General features: G+C 42.2%; 1 pseudogene; it reads left to right on the plus strand.

Moving 5' to 3' along the window:
* The first annotated feature begins 515 nt into the window (after positions 1–515).
* The window catches only part of LOC142665150 (sorting nexin-6-like), a 54,662-nt pseudogene continuing 32,969 nt past the window's right edge, over positions 516–22,208 (plus strand).

Raw genomic sequence — 22,208 nt, forward strand, 5'->3', positions numbered from 1 at the left:
AGGTGTAGTTCTGAGAAATGTCTGCTATCCATCTCCTTACTATACTGCTTGAATTAAAAGATATGTGAAAAAGAAAAAAAAAAGAAGAAAAAAACTTTACATGGGGCATCCTTACTTTTTTAACATGACTGTGTAAAAGCGTATACACACACACATAATATATATATTTACACACACTTTTTTTGTCAAACGTAAGCCATTCGTTTCGCACTGTCCGAAGTGTCCGTTGCTATACGTGGTGTGACAGAAACATGGCGCTTTCTGAGGCAAAATAAGCAGTGTCCAATAACTATATAATATAAAATACGTCAGGGATAGACTACACAGACCAGCCGTACATCAGCAACAGAGAACTGAACTCGCTGGTAATGACGCTGCTGCTCACGCACAATAGCTTCTGCCCTCCTACTATACCCTACAGCCTATTCTGCCTTTAACAATCATGGCCGCCGACTTTCCCACACCACGTGACATTTGGTAAGCCTCCTTAGGGGTGGTCGCCGTCCAGCCGCTGTCACTCTGTGCCCGCCTCTTGTCACGTGACGCGGCCGCCAGTGCTCCACCCCCTGTTCATCGGTTCGAGCCCGTCCCCTGCCTGGCAGTGTCCGTCTCAGCCATGATGGTGAGTAGCGGAGTAGCGGGGGAAGGGCGGGGTATAGTTACCGCTAGTTGAGCTGTAGTTGTCGGTGGTGCTATAATGGAGTCGCGGTGGTCGGTAACTATGTCTTGTTGTTTCTCTACAGCAGGAAGGCCTGGATGACGGACCCGACTTCCTGTCAGAGGAGGACAGAGCGGTAAGTGTGCTTATACCCCAAATCTCACCCAAAGATTGTCCCCTCCCTGGGAATTGACAAATGTCATTGGTCTTGGTTGGGCTCTGGTGCTCATCTCCACGCTGACTGTCCTGTTATTTTATTGACTGCTGCAGGATGAGGATGTCCAGCGCACGTATTTTTCCACATTTTTTGGTGACTTTTTCGCCAGAGTCCATTGACGCTAATGCAAGGACTGTGGGTAAAAATATTCAGAAACCAGCAAGAAAAGACATGCTGCTTTTCTTTAATTTCCCGTGAGCGTCCAAAAGCTGTTTTTTTGCGTTGATTCTGATGTGGTTTCTGTCAAAATCTCTGCCAAAAACTGACCCTGACCCTTCCAAAAGAACTCTTCTTGAAAACCTCAAAATACACTTGCAAACCCCAAAAACTGTCTGAAAATCTGCTCCAAAAAATCGGCCCTGTGTTTTTCTGACTCAAACGTATTCTGTGGTGTGGTCGCTGCTATTATTTTACAAAGAACTGCTGAAAAACTGACAGAATCCGACTGGTTGCTATGGGGGACTAGTCCACTTTTCCTCGCACTGGTTTTGATGATCAGCTCGGCATCAGCCATGGGTTTTCCCCACCTCAGACTGCGATGTTAAGCACATATTTATTTTGACTGGTTCGTAGACTTTACAGGGGACTGCAGGCTTTTTGTATGTATATTTTGTTTTAGGCTACATGCGTGCAACGGTTTGTATTTTGCGGTCTGTAAACTGATCCGCAAAACACAGACAACACACGGATGACCGAAATAGGGCATGCTCTGAATTTTGTGGCTCTGTCCCACGTCACACATGGATCTAAAAACCGCGGTCATGTGCATGAGGCCATATAAATGAATAGTGCTATCAATGTGCTATTCGTAAAAAAAAAAACAAAAAACGCCAATAGCACATTGATAAGTGGTCGTGTGCGTGAGACTTTACTTACAGCATCAGGAAGTGGTCTTGACCTACGCTTTCGCTTCTTTACGTGCTTTTGGTAGATTTTAGTGTTTGCAGTTAATTGGTTATCCTTTTAGGACATGTTTTGCTGCTTCCATTAAAAAGCACAACAGTTGGAGAATGCGTTTTTTTTTCCAGTAATTATCACGCTGAGCGGATACCAAATGCTAAATAAATTCAATGGGAAACCGTATCAAGTGTTCTTTGTGTAATTTAAAGGGGGTTTCTCTCATAAATGTGTAATTTGTTCTCTGTAAAAAAGAAAAAAAAAACATGGTCCTCATTATAACCTGTTTAAAAATAGATTGCTTTGTGCATATAGTGAAATGTTTACCAGCAGATGTAATATTTTGAACATCTTCGGATCCTTTTACACTGGCCAATTTTCGACGTAACAATGAGCACCGATCAACGAGACAGCTAGCTGATCGTGCTCGTTTTCTCCTTTCACAAGGAGCTATATATGGGGGCGAGCGCTTGTTACTACGACCACCCGTCCCCACACATCTCTCTCATGTCGGCAGCCTGTCTCCCTGTTTACACAGACGTGCTGCTGACCAAGATAATAATTTCTGCTGCAGAAACTATACAATCAGCCGATCGAGCGTTTGCTTGTTAACCCCTTCCCTCTTTAGCCACTTTTGACCTTCCTGACAGAGCCTCATTTTTCAAATCTGACATGTGTCACTTTATGTGGTAATAACTCCGGAATGCTTTCACCTATCCAAGCGATTCTGAGATTGTTTTCTCGTGACACATTGGACTTTATGTTACTGGCAAAATTTGCTCGATATGTTCAGTATTTAATTGTGAAAAACACCAAAATTTAGCGAAAAATTGCAAAAATTAGCATTTTTCTCAATTTAAATGTATCTGCTTGTAAGACAGGCAGTTATAATACACAAAATTGTTGCTAATTAACATCCCCCATATGTCTACTTTAGATTGGCATCGTTTTTTGAACATCCTTTTATTTTTCTATGACCTCACAAGGCTTAGAACTTTAGCAGCAATTTCTCACATTTTCAAGAAAATTTCAAAAGGCTATTTTTACAGGGGCCAGTTCAGTTGTGAAGTGGTTTTGAGGGCCTTATATATTAGAAACCCCAAAAAAGTCACCCCATTTTAAAAACTTCACCCCTCAAAGTATTCAAAACAGCATTTAGAAAATGTCTTAACCCTTTAAACATTTCACAGGAATTAAAGCAAAGTAGAGGTGAAATTTACAAATTTCATATTTTTCTGCAGAAATACATTTTTAATACAATTTTTTTTATAACACAGAAGGTTTTACCAGAGAAATGCAACTCAATATTTGTTGCCCAGTTTTTGCAGTTTTAGGAAATATCCCACATGTGGCCGTAGCGTGCTACTGGACTGAAACACCGGCCTCAGAAGCAAAGGAGCACCTAGTGGATTTTGGGGCCTTATTTTTGTTAGAATATATTTTAGGCACCATGTCAGGTTTGAAGGGCTCTTGCGGTGCCAAAACAGTCAAAATCCCCCAAAAGTGACCCCATCTGGGAAACTAGACACCTCAAGGAAATTATCTAGGGGTGTAGTGAGCATTTTCACCGCACAGGTTTTTTACAGAAATTATTGGAAGTAGGCCGTGAAAATTAAAATCAACATTTCTTCAAAGAAAATGTAGGTTTAGCGATTTTTTTTCTCATTTCCACAAGGACTAAAGGAGAAAAAGCACCGCAAAATTTGTAAAGCAATTTCTCCCGAGTAAAACAATACCTCACATGTGGTAATAAACGGTTGTTTGGAGACACGGCGTGGCTGAGAAGGGAAAGAGCGCCATTTGGCTTTTGGAGTTCACATTTAGCAGGAATGGTTTGCGGAGGCCATGTCACATTTACAAAGCCCCTGAGGGGACAAAACAGTGAAAACCCCCACAAGTGACCCCATTTTGGAAACAACACCCATTGAGGAAATTATCTAGGGGTATAGTGAGCGATTTGACACCACAGTTTTTTTGCAGAAATTATTGGAAGTAGGCCCTGAAAATAATAATCTACATTTTTTCAAAGAAAATGTAGGTTTAGCTAATTTTTTCTCATTTCCAGAAGGACTAAAGGAGAAAAAGCACCACAAAATTTGTAAAGCAATTTCTCCCGAGTAAAACAATACCCCACATGTGGTAATAAACGGCTGTTTGGACACACGGCAGGGCTTAGAAGGGAAAGAGCACTATTTGACTTTTTGAGATCACATTTAGCAGGAATGATTTGCGGAGGCCAGGTCACATTTGCAAAGCCCCTGAGGGGACAAAACAATGAAAACGCCCAAAAAGGGACTCCATTTAGGAAACTACACCTCTTGAAGAATGCATCTAGGGGTGTAGTGAGCATTTTGACCCCACAGATGTTTCATAGAATTTATTAGAATTAGGCAGTGAAAATAAAAACAGTCCTTTTTCTTCAATAAGACGTAGCTTTAGCGCAAATTTTTTCATTTTCTCAACAAATAAAGGAAAAAAAGAACCCAACATTTGTAAAGCTATTTCTCCCGAGTACGGCAATACCCCATATGTGGTCATAAACTGCTGTTTGGGCAAACGGCAGGGCTCAGAAGGGAAGGACCGCCATTTGGAGTGCAGATGTTGCTGGATTGGTTTCTGGGCACCTGTGGGCCCAAAACAGTGGAAACCCCCCAGAAGTGACCCCATTTTGTAAACTACACCCCTCAATGCATTTACCAAGGGGTGTAGTAAGCATTTTAACCCTGCAGGTGTTTTGTAGAAATTAGTGTGCGCTCAATGTTGCAGAGTGAAAATGGGATTTTTTTCCATAGATATGCCAATATGTGGTGCCCGGCTTGTGCCACCATAACAAGACAGCTCTCTAATTATTATGCGGTGTTTCCCGGTTTTAGAAACACCCTACATGTGGCCCTAATCTTTTGTCTGGACATATGACAGGGCTCAGAAGTGAAGAGTACCATGCGGAGTGGAGGCCTAATTTGGCGATTTACAAAGTATTGGTTCACAACTGCAGAGGCTCAGATGTGAAATAATAAAAAGAAACCCCTGATAAGTGACCCCATTATGGAACTGCACCCCTCAAGGCATTTATTAAGGGGTGTAGTGAGCATTTTCACCCCACAGGTCTTTTCCATAAATGAATGCGCTGCGGATGGTGCAAATTAAAAATTTATATTTTTCCCTAGATATGCCATTCAGTGGCAAATATGTCATGCCCAGCTTATGACGCTGGAGACACACACCACAAAAATTGTTAAAAGGGTTCTCACGGGTATGACGGTGCCATATATGTTGAAGGAAACTGCTGTTTGGGCACGCTGTAGGGTTCAGGGCCGAGGGAGCACCATTTGGCTTTTGGAGAGCGGATTTTGCTTGGTACTATATTTGTTTGAGTATTGCTGGTGTTTTATAATGTGGGGGTACATGTAAGCGGGGCGGAGTATATAAGGGGCATAGTCAGGTGGTATAAAAAAATAAAAATAATCCATAGATGTGTGTTACGCTGTGAAGCAATCCTTTCTGCACAGGCCGGTGTCGCACTGATAAATGGTGTCATTTCTTATCCCCCTTTTGGTCCACACTCCGCGCCTTTGTAGTTTGGGGAATTTTGCTGGGAAAGTATTATCCTGGTATAATACGGGCACCGTCGCTTCCATCGGATATGATTGGGCCCTCCCTTCCTGGTTCCCTAATTTTAGGTCCTTGATAAATCGCCTCTTGAAACAGAAGAAATGTTCTCCTCGGGCACAACTGCATATTTTTTTATTTCCTGACTTATTGGAGCCATAACTAATTTTATTTTTCATAGACGTAGCGGTATGAGGGCTGGTTTGTTGCGGGACGAGCTGTAGTTATTATTGGTACCATTTTGGGGTACATGTGACTTTTTGATCACCTTTTATCCTATTTTTTGGGATGCCAGGTAAACCAAAAAACGCAATTCTGGCACAGCTTTTTTTGTTTTTTTTTTTATACAGAGTTCACCACGCATTATAAACTACATGTTACCTTTATTCTGCGGGTCAGTACGATTCCGGCGATACCTCATTTATAGAACTTTTTTATGTTTTACAACTTTTTGCACAATAAAATTACTTTTGTAAAAAGAATGTATTTTTTCTGTCGCCAAGTTGTGAGAACCATAACGTTTTAATTTTTTTGTCGACGGAGTTGTATGAGGGCTTGTTTTTTGCGGGACGAGCTATAGTTTTTATAGGTACCATTTTTGGATACGTGCGACTTTTTGATCACTTTTTATTGTAATATTTGTAGGGCAAAGTGACTAAAAAACAGAAACTCTGGTAACGTTTTTTACGGGTTTTTTTTACGCTGTTCACCGCGTGCAATAAATAATATAATATTTTGATACCTCCGGTCGTTACGGTCGTGGCGATACCAAATACATATGGTTTATTATTATTTTTCAATAATAAAGGACTTGATAAGAGTAAAAGGGGGATTGTGTGTTATTTGATTACTTGAAACTTTTATTGTTTTCAAACTTTTATTTTTTGCACTTTTTTTTACACTTTTTTATACTTTTTTTACACTTTTTCTCAAGTCCCACTAGGGGACTTGAAGGTCCAACGGTCAGATTTTTTTTTTTCTAATACATTGCACTACCTATGTAGTGCAATGTATTAGATCTGTCAGTCATTCACTGACAGCAAGCCGTTTAGGCTTCGCCTCCCGGCGGGGCCTAAATCGGCTTCCGTAATGGCAGAGCAGGAGACCATTGTGTCTCCTGTTGCCATAACAGCAGTCGCCAGTCCCGATTGCCTGTCAGGGCTGGCGATCTGCTTGTAACCGCTACGATGCAGCAATCGCTTTCGATTGCTGCATCGAAGGGGTTAATGGCAGGGATCGGAGCTAGCTCCGGTTCCTGCCGTTACAGGTGGATGTCAGCTGTACAGTACAGCTGACTTCCACCGCTGATGACGCCGGATCAGCTCCTGACCCGGCGCCATCTTGCCGGCAGCTACGGAAGCCGATCAGGCTCCGCCGCCGGGCGGATCTTGACCGGCTTCGGTGCTAGGCAGACCGGGAGGCCAGTATTAGGCCTCCGGTTGCCATTGCAGCCACCGGAACCCCGGCAATTTCATTACTGGGGTTCCGATGAGCTGCAAACACCTTAAGTGCAGCGATCGCGTTTGAGCGCTGCACTTAAGGGGTTAATGGCGGGGATCGAAGCTAATTTCGGTCCCCGCCGTTACAGTCGGATGTCAGCTGTAAGATACAGCTGAGATCCGGTGATGATGGGACCGGCTCAGCTTCTGAGCCGGTGCCAAACGTTTGACGTACATGTACGGCAAGATGCGGGAAGTCTGTCGCAGATCTAGCCGAAAACACCAGAAACCATAGTGCACAAGGGCCATGAACACTCCGACAGAAACCCCATAGGTCCCATTAAAATCAATGGGTTCTGTTGGCGGCCGGCTGGTGTCTGTCATACAATTGAACCTGCGCTTCTGTTTTCGTTGGTCTTGGACAGCAGAACAGCGAAAATACCAACGCAGATGTGAACAAATGATCAAAAGATTAAAAAATTGATAAATAATATTGGGGATCATGAAGGAGATTGGTTGTTTGATAAATGTCATATGAATGATCAATACAACTTATGTAAATGGGTATATAAGGTGGAAACTCATTGGGGTGGATAATTCTCACACAATTGGTAAATGGGGCAGACAACAACAAGAAAAATAAGAAATTCCATCTATATGTTGGGATGTAGTGAGACTAGATGTAGATCCGTTCTATAGGATTATTGCCACAAATGTTAATTGGTGTTCAGGCCTTGAGACACTTTGCATCTGGTATTCCACTTTTCCTGTTCTAGCGGTGGTTATTGATTCAAGCCTAATCAGGTCTGTGCTGTCTTTTCTCATATGGAAAGACTCTTCTTAAGGTCCTTTTACACGGGCCAATTATCGGGCAAACTATCGTTTATAGAATGTTCATTCCTGATTGCCCTGTCTAAACGGGGCACCAATCAGCAGATCAACGAGCAAACACTTGTTCATCTTCTGATCGTATCGTTTTAAAAAAACTAAATATCTTAGTCTGCAGCACATTTCCCTGTGTAAACAGGGAGACTCACTGCCGACATGATGATTATTATGTATGAGGACGAGTGGTCGGAGTAACGAGCGCTCGTCCCCATGCATAGCGCCTTGTGACTGTAGCAAACTATCGCCGATCACTAGCTGTCTCGTTGATCGGAGCTCGTTACACTGGCCAAAATTGGCCGGTGTAAGGGTATGTGCACACACACTAATTACGTCCGTATTTGACGGACGTATTTCGGTCGCAAGTCCCGGACCGAACACAGTGCAGGGAGCCGGGCTCCTAGCATCATACTTATGTACGATGCTAGGAGTCCCTGCCTCGCTGCAGGACAACTGTCCCGTACTGTAATCATGTTTTCAGTACGGGACAGTTGTCCTGCAGTGAGGCAGGGACTCCTAGCGTCGTACATAAGTATGATGCTAGGAGCCCGGCTCCCTGCACTGTGTTCGGTCCGGTACTTGCGGCCGAAATACGTCCGTCAATTACGGACGTAATTAGTGTGTGTGCACATACCCTAAGAGTACCTTTAGGAAGGAAGGAGGCCAAGGAGTTTGGGACTGCCAGATAAGTCTCCAGGCTGTAGCCGACTTGGTGGTAGGATGTTTTGGAGGGTATTTGATCTCTGAAAGGCGATGCTCTGTCTGTTTGGAACAGATTTTCTCAAAGGCTTTATAGAAAGTGTTGGATTCATCTTCTGAAACCGAGCAAAAAAACAGACCAATTCTTTCGCAGTAGTATTTAATGTTGGCTAAAGTTGGTGTCAAAATACCCCGTAAACAAATTTGCATATTGGGTCCCCATAGCAGAGCCCCTGTTTATCCACTTTCTTCTTTTAGAAAGTTCATTAAACTTTGGATGGAAAAACTAGTGTAGAGTTTAACCCCTTAATGACCGGGCCTGAAAAGACCTTAATGACCAGCTCAATTTTTCTGGTTTTGCCTCTGCTTTTCAGCAGCCATGACTTTTTTTTATTTTTTCACTGACGTGGCTGTATGAGGCCTTGTTTTATGCGAGAGAAATAGTTTTTTTTTTGTTTTCCCCACAGTTTGGGGGTAAAAATTATATTTTTTTTTTATGGCGTGAAAATAGGAAAAAGCGATTCTCTGAATAGTTTTTTTTTGTTTTTTTTATCCTGTTCACGTTTCACGCTACATAACTCATTAGATTAATTCTTCAAGTTATTATGGTCGTGTAGATACATAATATGTGTAGGTTTTTTTATTTAGTGTAGGGGCAATAAAATGTATTTAATGCAAAATAAAGACTCTTTTTGGGACTTTTTAAATTTTTTTATTTTTTTTTTTTTTAATCCCATCAAGGGATAACTTTATTTGTAACTTTATTTTTTACTTGTAATGTATTAGCATATTTCTGTACGCTAATACATTACACTGTGTCACTATGACACAGGCTGCTGATCGGGCAGCACATAGTGTGCCCGAACAGCAGGCAAACTGAACAGACAGCCCTGGGGTCCTTTGTAGGTCCCCAGGGCTGACTGCAGAGGGATTCCCCATTGTTTGATCGCAATCAAAGAGGGGAATTCCCTTTGATCATGCCGCGGTCACGGACCGCGGTAATCAAAGGGTTAAGCAGCTGGGGTCCAAATGTTTGCCGACCCCAGCTGTGTTCAGGAGGCTGCTCTAAGATCAGGAGCTGTTCGTTACAGCTCCTGCTTAGAGGATGAGCGCTCATCAGCCTGATCTACAGCCAAAAGACGTCTCTGTAGATTAAGCACCTGCACTGCCTGACGTCAAAAGACAGTGGGCGGTCGGGAAGGTGTTAAACCAGTCAAACCGCTCAGGAGCAGAGTTGACATATTTTTAATTGACCTCAATAGAAAACAACCCTAAAATAGTTAGCCACCAGTAGCAATTCGCTAGGCAAATTGGCTTTCTACTTATGTTAAAATGTTTACGTCTATAATTCTCTTGCATTTCTGAAATGTCAATGTTTAATGGGTGGAGAACATTCTTTGATTGTATCCTGCTAGGAGTTATTTAGTTCTCTGCTTAGTAATCTCTTGAAAGTGACCTACACTCTTGTGTGCTTTCTTATGTGATAATTTTCTGTTTTTTTTTCTCCTGTAAAGCCACGTGCAATTAATGTAGATCTGCAGCCTGATGCCACTTTGCAAGTTGATATATCTGATGCATTAAGTGAGAGAGACAAAGTGAAATTCACTGTGCATACAAAGGTAGGTGTTATTCTTGAACTACTAAAAAAAACCAAAAACTGCTGAAATTCCTTCTTGGAATGCATTTAGAAAATTTTGCAAAACATTTATTATATGACTTTTTTTTTCTGTTGACATTTACACTGAGTCCTCCACACTCTTGCCAGAAAGTAATTTCAGCAGATAAACAAACTGGAGGTGCAGATCCCCAAACCAGGGTGAGCGCTGCTTGGTAGACACCATTACGTTAAACCATTTATGGACGTCTGGTAGATGTCCCTGCTTAAAGGGGTTGTACAAAATTACCAGAACACGGCTGCATGAAAACCACACCTATCTAGAAGTTATATTTGGTGCTGCAGATCTGCTATATTAAAGTGAATAGAGCTGAGCTGCAATAACACACACAACCTGTGGGAAGGCGTGCTATTTTTATTTATTTTCTTCTGACTAATGCAACCATGTTTTTGTAATCTTGTACAACTCATTTAAACCCTTCCCGCCCAATCACGTAACTGTACGGGTTAAGGGGAAGTATGGAGCGAGCTCATGGGCTGAGCTGGCACCATACACAGCGGGTGATGGCTGCTACGCGCAGCCGACACCTCACTGCAACGGGCAGAATCAAAGTTCACTTTGATTCAGTCCAACACCTTAAATGCTGCAGTCAATTGTGACTGCGGCATTTAAAGTGTTAGAATCGGGGGAATCCCCTCAAACACGCCATCGCAACCCCTAGCGGTGCGATCGTCAGGTAACAACGGTTGCTATGGCAGCCTAGGGGCCTAACAAAGGCCTCCAGGTCTGCCATCTTTGCACTACTTTGAAGCTTTGCCTCCGGCAGGGCTTCAAAGGAGACTCAGAATCACAATATACTGCAATACATTAATATTGCAGTATATCATGCAAGTGATCCAACGTTCGCTGCTTCAAGTATCCTAGGGGCACTTAAAAAGAAAAAAACAGTCAGTTTTTTTTTGTATGTTCCAAAAAAAAATGAAGTATTAAAAGTTAAAGAAACCAAACATTTTCCCATATATATATATATATATATATATATATATATATATATATACACACACACACACACTCTGTCACCTTAGCACTCCAAAAAAATGAAATCAAAAGATCAAAAAGTCGCATGTACTCCAAAATGGTACCAGAGATGCTGTAAAAATAAAACCCCCAAAAATATGGCGTAATCGCTGTTTTTTTTGCCCTTTTCACCCCACAAATTTTTTTACAGCTTCCCAGTACTTTTATGCGTGCCATGAAAAACTACACCTTGTCCCGCACAAAACAAGCCTTTGTATGGCTATATAGACGGAAAAATAAAAAAATTATAGCTTTTGGAAGGTTGGGAAGAAAAAACAAGTGAAAATCTGAAAAATGCTTGTGGAGGGAAGCGGTTAAGGTCTCTTTCACATGACAGTATTTGGATGTCAAAGCCAGGAGTGAAACCTAGAGAAAAAAAAAGTATAAAAGAAAGATTTGTACCTCTTCCATGTTTTGGACCCACTCCTGGTTTTGGCTTACAAATACTGATGCAAAATACTGCAATGTGAAAGAGGCCTAAAGTGCATCGGTCTCATTACGGGTGCACTTTTAAGGGGTTGCATAGACAATCCCTTTCCATATGGCAAACTTTACCAAAGCAGAATGTTTTTGTAAAGAGCAAAACTTTTAAAGATTCACTGGAGCAATAAAACAAAATTTGACGTAAGTAGCTCCTGGAGAATAAGCACTGCATCTAGTCGTTCAGGATCATATATCCAACTTTTCAGGTTTCAGCAGTGCATCTAGCACCAGCATTAATGGATATGGTAGGAGTGGATCCCACAGCTGTCTAAATGTCAAGAAAAGCAGAATGTGGCCAATGGGAGCTGAAATTGTGAGTGCCACTGGCAGGTCGGTTGCTTGGTGGAGGGTTCAGAGGTTTTGATCCAGAATGATCATACATTTATGCCGCCTCCTAATAATGCCATGAATATTAGTGTTAGGAAAACCCCTTTGGAAGGGGCTGCATCTCGGCTCACATATGTTGTTTTTAAGGTTCTCATGCAGACATCAGTATTTTGCTTCAGTATTTGGAAGCCAAAACCAGTAGTGGAACATAAACGGAGAACCTATAATGGAAAGATTTGCACCTCTTCCGTGTTTTTGACCCACTCCTGGTTTTGGCTTCCAAATACTGAAGCAAAATACTGACGTGTGCATGAGGCCTGAGGCTGGGTTCACACGACCTATTTTCAGACGTAAACGAGGCGTATTATGCCTCGTTTTACGTCTGAAAATAAGGCTACAAAACGTCGGCAAACATCTGCCCATTCATTTGAATGGGTTTGCCGACGTACTGTGCAGACGACCTGTCAAACGACGACGCGTAAAAATACAGCCTCGTCAAAAGAAGTGCAGGACACTTCTTTGGACGTTTTTGGAGCTGTTTTCTCATAGACTCCAATGAAAACAGCTCCAAAAACGGACGTAAAAAACGCCGCGAAAAACGCGAGTTGCTCAAAAAACGTCTGAAAAGCAGGGGCTGTTTTCCCTTGAAAACAGCTCTGTATTTTCAGACGTTTTTGGTCACTACGTGTGCACATACCCTTAGTGCTTTGCTGGGCCGCACCCCACCTGAATGTCTGCTTTTTGTTTAGATGCTCGTATTTTATACTAGACTATCTAACTTGTTTGCCTTAAAGAGGCTCTGTCACCAGATTTTGCAACCCCTATCTCCTATTGCAGCAGATCGGCGCTGCAATGTAGATAAGAGTAACGTTTTTTTTTTTTTTTTCAAAAACGAGCATTTTTGGCCAAGTTATGACCATTTTTATATTTATGCAAATGAGGCTTTCTTTAAAGTTATGTACGTGTGTGGTGTGTGTGTGTGTACGTACGTACGTACGTACACATCTGGGCGTTTTTACTTTTTTTACTAGCTGGGCGTTGTGAATAGAAGTGTATGATGCTGACGAATCAGTATCATCCTCTTCTCTTCGTTAACACCCAGCTTCTGGCAGTGCACAGACACAGCGTGTTCTCGAGAGATCCCACTGTGACGTCACTTCCTGCCCCAGGTCCTGCATCGTGTCGGACGAGCGAGGACACATCGGCACCAGGCGACAGAGGCTACAGTTGATTCTGCAGCAGCATCGGCGTTTGCAGGTAAGTCGATGTAGCCTCTGTCGCCTGGTGCCGATGTGTCCTCGCTCGTCCGACACGATGCAGGACCTGGGGCAGGAAGTGACGTCAGAGTGATCTCTCGAACACGCTGTGTCTGTGCACTGCCAGAAGCTGGGTGTTAACGAAGAGAAGTGGATGATGCTGATTCGTCAGCATCATACACTTCTATTCACAACGCCCAGCTAGTAAAACAAGTAAAAACGCCCAGATGTACATACACAATACACGCCCACTTGTACATAACTTTAAACACGCCCAGTTGTACTTAAGAAAGCCTCATTTGCATAAATATAAAAATGGTCATAACTTGTCCAAAAATGCTCCTTTTTGACAAAAAAAAAAACGTTACTCTTATCTACATTGCAGCGACGATCTGCTGCAATAGGAGATAGGGGTTGCATAATCTGGTGACAGCGCCTCTTTAATTACATGATTTTGTCCTTGTGTGCCGAACACTATCGTTCTATGAAAACCACAGAAAAAAGCTTTTCAAATCTAAGAATAAGCATATAAGAAATGTGCTAAACAGACATTTCTTTGTTGTTGCGTTCCCCACATTGTTACCGTTCACTGATGGGATAGTGTCAGACTGCATAGGGACGTGCCGTTATCAGAAGGAATAACAGATTCTAGTAGTTTTTTTGTTGTTTGTTTTTTAGGAAATCGTGCCATGACTATGGGCTGTCTGGTTTTGTTGCTCAACCCCATTCAAGTAAATGGGGCTGAGCTATAATACTAGACACAACCTTGGACAAACATGGTGCTGTATTTGGGGGGAAAAAGGCAAACCCTTTTTGCCAGTCCTGCAAAACCCCTCTGATTCTAAAGTAAACATTGTTTTTGAAGCCCACATTCGTACAACTTAATCTTTAATGAAAAGACCTATCTGTTTAAAAGGTAACCTTCATTAAACCTTGGTTCAAGATAAAATAGTTACCTTTTTAAAATTGACACTAACTTTTCTAACTACTAATGCTAATCTAACAGTATACATGATATAGAACAACTTTGTAACTTACTGCTTAAATTTAGTTTTTCCATGCAAATTCTGTGAAGTTACTGCTGCTAGGTGTTTCCATTCCTGTTTTCTGCCCCCCCCCCCTGTCAAGCAAAACGTATCCCTAGTTTGGGTATGTTCACACGGCCTATTGCCGGCCGTTTTTCGGAGCCGAACGCCTCCAAATATCTGTCCATTGATTTCAATGGGAAAAACAGCCACGAAAAAGAAGTGCAGGACACTTCTTGGGAAATTTTTAGCTATTTTTCATTGACTCTATAGAAAACCACTCCAAAAAACGGCCGTAAAAAATGCAGCGAAAATCGTAAGGGGTATAAAAAATGTCTGAAAATCAGGAGCTGTTTTCCCAGGAGCTGTTTTGACTCAGCGTGTGAACATACCCTTAGAGTGGAGGAGATGGGAAGGAAGTGAGGGGGGCGGTGGTTGGTGTCTCTGCCAAAGCACACTCCAGTGACTTCACAGCCTGTCCATAGAAGTCTATGGTGATGGGAGGGAGGAGCGGGAGCAAAGCGAGCATGACCCTGCAGCCCATAGAAATCTATGGAGGTGTGAGTAGGAGCAGAGAACACACACTCTGCAGCTTTTAAATTATGTGTGTGTGTATATCTCTCTCGCTCTGCTAAATCATGCAGAATACAAATCTTCTAATGTTCAGAAATAGTGGTGTTCCTCATGTACACACGACCGCTTATTCTGAATGGTTCGTTACGCTTTAATGTATTTGCAATGTAAATCTTATTGTGTTTTTTTTTTTTCTGTTTTATATTCAGAGTTCACTACCAAACTTCAAGCAGAATGAATTTTCAGTCGTCAGACAGCATGAGGAGTTCATATGGCTTCACGATTCCTTTGTGGAAAGTGAGGATTATGCTGGATATATTGTAAGTGTATAAAGTGCCACTGAATGTGGTACCAATAATTCTTGGTTTATAATATGTTAGTGTGGTGTGTATTTTTTTTCCTCTCTGAAGAATTATAACTTTTTATTTTGAGTAGCGCTTCATAGAAGATTATGGCTGTTTAATTTGTGTAGTTTCTCTTAAATCTCATTGTGTTTAAAATAATAATTAAAAACAAAAAAGCAAAGCTGCCAAGGCCATCTGTGCTGCAGAAATATTGGTCATGGCACCATATAATTACAGTAGAGCGAGGCAAAAGTAACATTCTAATTTGGAATGGTTGATCTTCCAAGTGGTGAATCTGTTGTGATGGAAAATAAGGTGACACAGAGGAATAGATTTGTGTGGGTTTCTACTTCTAGTAATAAACACTTGACATGTGAGCTGTCATTCTTTGGCTCATTTTCTGAAAACACTTTCTGCAATATTTACTACCAAAACATTCCGATCCTATAGCCCTATAAGTCCACATTCATGCTTTAAGGTGTCCGCAAATGTCTAAAGTGGCGTTGTTGGGAAGGGTCTCTGGTCAGGGCAAGTGTCTTTGCTTGTGCTTTAGGCAGGGTTAACGGCTATAGGGTGCTGTACAGAAGTAGGGGAAATTCTGAAGATTTGTGGTGTGGTTTCTAAACCGCCACCCACACATAGCGGAAAAATTCTTCATGACCATATAAGCATATAAGACTTTTAAATCTGCAGCATACTCCTTTTTTAAGGGAAATCTTGCTGATGTTCCACTGCTTGCAACAAAATTTGTGGTGGAATGTGCCAATGACCTGTGCACTTGAGCTAAAGGGAACTCCCGGAAAACAGGTGCTACCGCACCTTCACCACCTTAGGCCCCATGCACACGACCGCAAAAAACCTCCGTTTTTGCGGACCACAATTGCGGTCCGCAAAAACGGAGCCATTCACTTTCATTGAACGCTGACACCTTTCCGTAGCACTACGGAAGGGTGTCAGTGCCGTGGAAATGTTCCGGGAATTATGGAACATGTCCGTTCTTTCGCATTTTGCGGGCCGTGCTCCCATACTTTGTATGGGAGCACGGCCCGAAAATGCGGCTGTCAGTCAGCGGCCGGCCGTTCCCGCAATCGCGGGCCGTGATTGCGGTCACGGTTGTGTGCATGGGGCCTAAGTGTCTGTTTCTTCCAGTAATACCGCCGGACAAACTAACCCTGCTACTCTGACTCTGCCCTTCATTCAGCAATCGCTTACAAGAAAAATTTCCCAAAATTAAAAAAATGCACATACAATTATATTTCTTTTGCAATGGATAGTGATGCTGTTCCTTACCATAAACACTTGGAGTGTGATTTTGTAAACATTTTGGTTTTGTACTGGTTAAAAAGTATCCGACCGCTCTACTGGCATTAGGCCTCATACCCACTTCAGGTTTTTTCGTCAGAGTGCTATCCGTTTTTTGGAATGCACGTCCCACATAGTGAAATCACAATCTAATAGTCTGCTAGTTACTGCCACTATAACCACTGTGTGAACAGCTAAGTAAATAAATAACCAGTGCAGGGAAACATGGCTAAATAGTGTAGAGTTCCAACTCACCCAAAGAATAACTCTGTGCCCCAGCTCTCCTGACATGTCTGTTTTAGTAGATGCTTGTATTTCCATTGTAAAGAATATTTTCTTAAAATTCTACCATGTTACATAGTTACATAGTTACATAGTTAGTACGGCTGAAAAAAGACACATGTCCATCAAGTTCAACCAAGGGAAGGGAAAAGGGAAGGAAAAATTTCTACACATAGGAGCGAATATTTTTTTGTTCTAGGAAATTATCTAACCCTTTTTTAAAGCCATCTACTGTCCCTGCTGTGACCAGCTCCTGCGGTAGGCTATTCCATAAATTCACCGTTCTTACTGTAAAGAAGCCTTGTCGCCTCTGCAGCTTGAACCTTTTTTTCTCCAGACGGAGGGAGTGCCCCCTTGTTTTTTGAGGGGGTTTTACAAGGAACAGGATTTCACCGTATTTTTTGTATGTGCCATTAATATATTTATATAAGTTAATCATGTCCCCCCTTAGTCGTCTTTTTTCAAGGCTAAATAGGTTTAATTCTTTCAATCTTTCCTCATAACTTAAATTCTCCATGCCCCTTATTAGCTTCGTTGCTCTTCTTTGTATTTTTTCCAACTCCAGGGCATCCTTTCTATGAACTGGAGCCCAGAACTGAACTGCATATTCTAGATGAGGCCTCACTAATGCTTTGTAAAGTGGCATTATTACATCCCTGTCCCGTGAGTCCATGCCTCTTTTAATACACGACAATATCCTGCTGGCCTTTGAAGCAGCTGATTGACACTGCATGCTGTTATTGAGTTTATGATTTACAAGTACACCCAGATCCTTCTCAACAAGTGAATCCGCCAGTGTAGCGCCCCCTAGGACATATGATGCATGCAGGTTGTTGGTACCCAGATGCATAACTTTACATTTATCTACATTAAACTTCATCTGCCAAGTGGACGCCCAAACACTTAGTTTGTTTAAATCTGCCTGTAATTCATGAACATCTTCCATAGTCTGAACTATATTACATAGCTTGGTGTCATCTGCAAAAATAGAAATAGTGCTATTAATCCCTTCCTCTATATCATTAATAAATAAGTTGAATAATAGTGGTCCCAGCACTGAACCCTGGGGTACACCACTTATAACCGGTGACCATTCAGAGAAGGAATCATTGACCACAACTCTCTGGATACGGTCCTTGAGCCAATTCTCAATCCAATTACAAACTATATTTTCTAAACCTATAGTCCTTAATTTACCCATTAGGCGTCTATGGGGGACAGTGTCAAATGCCTTTGCAAAGTCCAAAAACACTAAATCCACAGCGGCCCCTCTGTCTAGACTTCTGCTCACCTCTTCATAAAAACAGATTAGGTTAGTTTGACAACTTCTGTCCTTAGTAAAACCGTGCTGGCTGTCACTTATAATGCTATTTATTGTCACATAATCCTGTATATAGTCCCTCAATAGCCCCTCAAACATTTTCCCCACGATGGATGTTAAGCTTACTGGTCTATAATTACCCGGGGAAGACCTAGAGCCCTTTTTGAAAATAGGCACCACATTTGCCCTGCGCCAGTCCCTTGGCACTATACCAGTCACTAGAGATTCTCTGAATATTATGAAAAGGGGGACAGAAATAACTGAACTAAGCTCTTTAAGAATTCTAGGGTGTAACCCATCTGGTCCCGGGGCCTTGTGTACATTTATTTTATTTAATTTAGCTTGGACCATCTCTACATTCATCCAATTCAGTATATCAACTGATATATTAACAGCACTGGCACCGGCTACATCAGCTGCTCTTTCTTCTGTTGTATATACAGAGCTAAAGAACCCATTTAGTAACTCTGCCTTCTCTTGATCCCCTGTGATCAACTCCCCATTACCATTATCTAGGGGTCCTACATGTTCAGACCTTGGCTTTTTTGCATTTATATGCTTGAAGAATTTTTTGGGATTTGTTTTACTATCCCTGGCCACCTGCCTTTCATTTTGTATTTTTGCTAATTTTATTACATTTTTACAGATTTTATTAAGCTCTTTATATTTTACAAAGGCTACAGCTGTACCCTCAGATTTGTATTTTTTAAATGCCCTTTTTTTGTCATGTATTGCCCCTTTCACAGAAGGTGTAAGCCATGTGGGGTTTAATTTGAGTCGTTTATACTTATTACCTGTAGGAATAAATTTTGCACTATAATAACTCAAAGTAGATTTGAAAATCTCCCATTTATCATTTGTTCCATTATTTGACATTAGTTCTTCCCAGTCTATATCCTGAATTGCAGCCCTCATCCTGGGGAAATTGGCTTTCTTAAAATTAAATGTTTTTGCCCTCCCAGCCTGCGTTTGTTTTTTACAGTATAGGTAAAATGTAACTATATTGTGATCACTGTTACCGAGGTTTTCACGAACATTGACATTCCCAACAAGATCTGCATTATTAGAAATGACCAGATCCAACAGAGCTTCACCTCTAGTCGGGTCTTCCACAAACTGGCCCATAAAATTTTCCTGCAACAGGTTGAGGAAATGTCTCCCCTTTGCAGTTGAAGCCGAACCATGACACCAATTAATATCCCGGAAATTAAAATCTCCCATTATCACTACAGTACCCGTCTGTGCAGCCCGCTCCATCTGTTTATATAGCTGAACTTCCATCTCCTCAGTTATATTGGGGGGTCTATAGATTACACCAAAAGTAATTTTTTCAGTGTTTACCTCCCTTTCTAGTTCTACCCACAAGGTTTCAACCTCCTCACAGTCTTCACCCACTATTGTCTCTTTCACACTCGCCTTCATATCACTTCTCACATACAGACATACACCACCACCTTTCCTATTTGTCCTGTCTTTACGAAAAAGTGTAAAACACTGTAGATTTACAGCCCAGTCATGTGAAGAGTCCAGCCATGTTTCAGCAACACCAACTATATCTATATTTTCTTCCAGTATCAAGGCCTCCAGCTCCCCCATTTTGCTTGCTAGACTTCTGGCATTTGTGAACATACACTTTAACTTGCCTGTCAGTTTTTCACTTTTATTATCAGAAATGTGATTTGACATTAATCGGTCCTTTTTATTTACACTGATGTTTTGTAACGAAAGGATCTCCTTATCTTGTTGTCTAGTCCTCTCCCCCCACCAATATAGTCTGACCCCTCTCTAACCTGGCTACCCCTTTTTTTTTCTACATTGACCTCCCTCCTCAGCCCTAGTTGACCTAGATGTACCATTCCTTTTTTTTTTAAAAATCTGAAAATGTATAAAAATTGTCAACTGGGCACTACCATTCCCCTTGCCTATTTTACTGTGGCATTGTAATGCAGTACTAGTAAAGTAAACGACATTTTAAGTACTCATCTAAACGTTGCAGGATTTTTCTGCACGTAAAGTGACCTGTGGTGTGTATTTCAGAATCTGCAGCATGTACCTGTCAAGTTTATATAAACGCACGAAAATCCGCAGCATAGAACTGCACCGATTTTCCAAATCAAAATGTAAAAACCACACTTATGCACCAAGGCCAGGTTCCCACGGAACAGATACGCTGCAAAAAAAAACAAAAAACACGCAGGGTATCCAACCTGGAACCCGCAGTACATTCAATTTGAAAAAACACCACATTGTGCTGCGGTTTTCGGATGGAATTTCTGCTGCGGTTAATAAAAAGCACTCATACTTGCGTAAGCTGTTACGGGGACACGTCCCTCCTGTGCAGTCTGGTCCGGCCTCCTTGGATGACACTGCAGCCCATGTGACCGCTGCAGCCTGTCATTGGCTACAGTGGCAGCCACATGGGATGTAATGTCATCCCAGGAGACTGGCCCGCGACGTCGTCCAGGCCAGCCTCCTGGGATGACTTCTCATCCCATGTGACCGCCGCAACAGCGTGTGATTGGCTGCAGCGGTCACATTGGATGCAGCATCATCCCAGGAGGCCGGATTTCAGGAAGGAGGGCGTTCTGGGTATGATTTTATTTATATTTTTTCCGTAGTTGCGATTATTGCGGCGTAATCTCTGCGAACATACCGCAAAAGTTGCAAACACTTGGCTTTTTGTTGCAGGTTTTACATCCCCATTGAATTCAATGGGGAAAACCCGCAACGGAAAATCAACAAAAACTTAGCATCCACATTGCCGATCGATTTTGTTAACCTTTACACTTAATTTTTTTCCGCAGCGTGGAAATTAGATTTTCTAAATCTTATCCACTTTCTGCAGCAATTTCAGCGCACAATTTCGTTGTGGCATTTCCACAGCGTTTACGCTACGTGGCAACCCGGCCCTAGTGGGGATATTCCCTGCGGTTTTAATGCGTATTTTCCGCATCAAATTACGCAACGTGTGCATTTAGCCTTAGGTTGCCTAAGGCAACGTTAGATTTAAAGGGATTGTCCAGTTTCAGCAAGTCAGTTATATTTTCTATTAAGTTATATAATTTTCCAATATACTTTCTGTATTCCTCGCCATTTTCAAGATCTTTGCTTGCTATTCAGTAGGAACATTCATTGTTTACTTCCAGTGGCTATAATTCTGTATGTGGTCATGTGATGGACCCACAGGTGCATGGCTCGTTACAGTAACAATGTGTTTCCGAGCTCTGGCTTCTAATAATCCCTGCACCTGTGTCCATCACATGACCATGGAGAGAATGTATCCACTGGAAGTAAACAATGAATGTTCTTACGGCTTTTGGGATCTCTGCTTTGTTATTCAGCAAGGATAGCTTGAACCAGCGATTGTGATCTTCTATGAAGCCCTGGGCTTCCAAGGAGTACAGAGATGTCAGACCTTGGGGGCAGTCATCAGGCTACCATGCCAACCAACGGCACCCCCAGATCACACTGCGGGTGGCCGTTGGAATGTTACAGGGGGTTGCCCCCCCTGTTTTTAGTAATTTAAATGCTGCAGTCGCTATTTATGTTCAAAAAGTTTTATTTTAAATTTATGCCGATTTAGATGTGATGGAGACCAAATTGTAAATATTCTATCAAGTGTGAGGGTGGTGGGCAGTCTCCATTTTGTATTCTTTACATGTGTGTAATTTCGTGCAGCGGCCATCTTATCTGGAGTTCCCACCTTGTTTCTTTTATAATTAATAAAATTCATTGTTCCTTTAACTGGTTGCCGACACAGGACGAGTATGCTCGTCCTGAGCAGCGAGCACTTCGCGCATTAGGACGAGCATACTCGTCCTGTGTGACAGCCGTCTGTGCCGTCTCTGTGTGTGCGATCGAGAGCGGGGCAACGGCTGTAATACACAGCCACGGCCCCGCTCTGACAGCGGAGAGGAGAGAAACCTCTTCTCTCCGCTGTTAACCCTTTGAACGCCGCGATGACAGCTGATCGCGGCGTTCAAGGAGAGGGGACTGCACATTGATCGCGTCACAGAAAATAACTGACGCGATCAAAGCCAACAACTCGTATGGCCAGACAGCCCAGGATCCAGTGAAGGACCCCAGGGCTGTCTGAACATATTTCCTGTTGTTAGGGCATACTGAGGTATGCCCTAACAACTGCCTGTGTACGATCAGTAACAGGCTAATGTACTGGCATATAGATCTATGCCAGTAC

This window comes from Rhinoderma darwinii, chromosome 12, assembly GCF_050947455.1.
Source record: "Rhinoderma darwinii isolate aRhiDar2 chromosome 12, aRhiDar2.hap1, whole genome shotgun sequence".
Taxonomy (NCBI): Eukaryota; Metazoa; Chordata; class Amphibia; order Anura; family Rhinodermatidae; genus Rhinoderma; species Rhinoderma darwinii.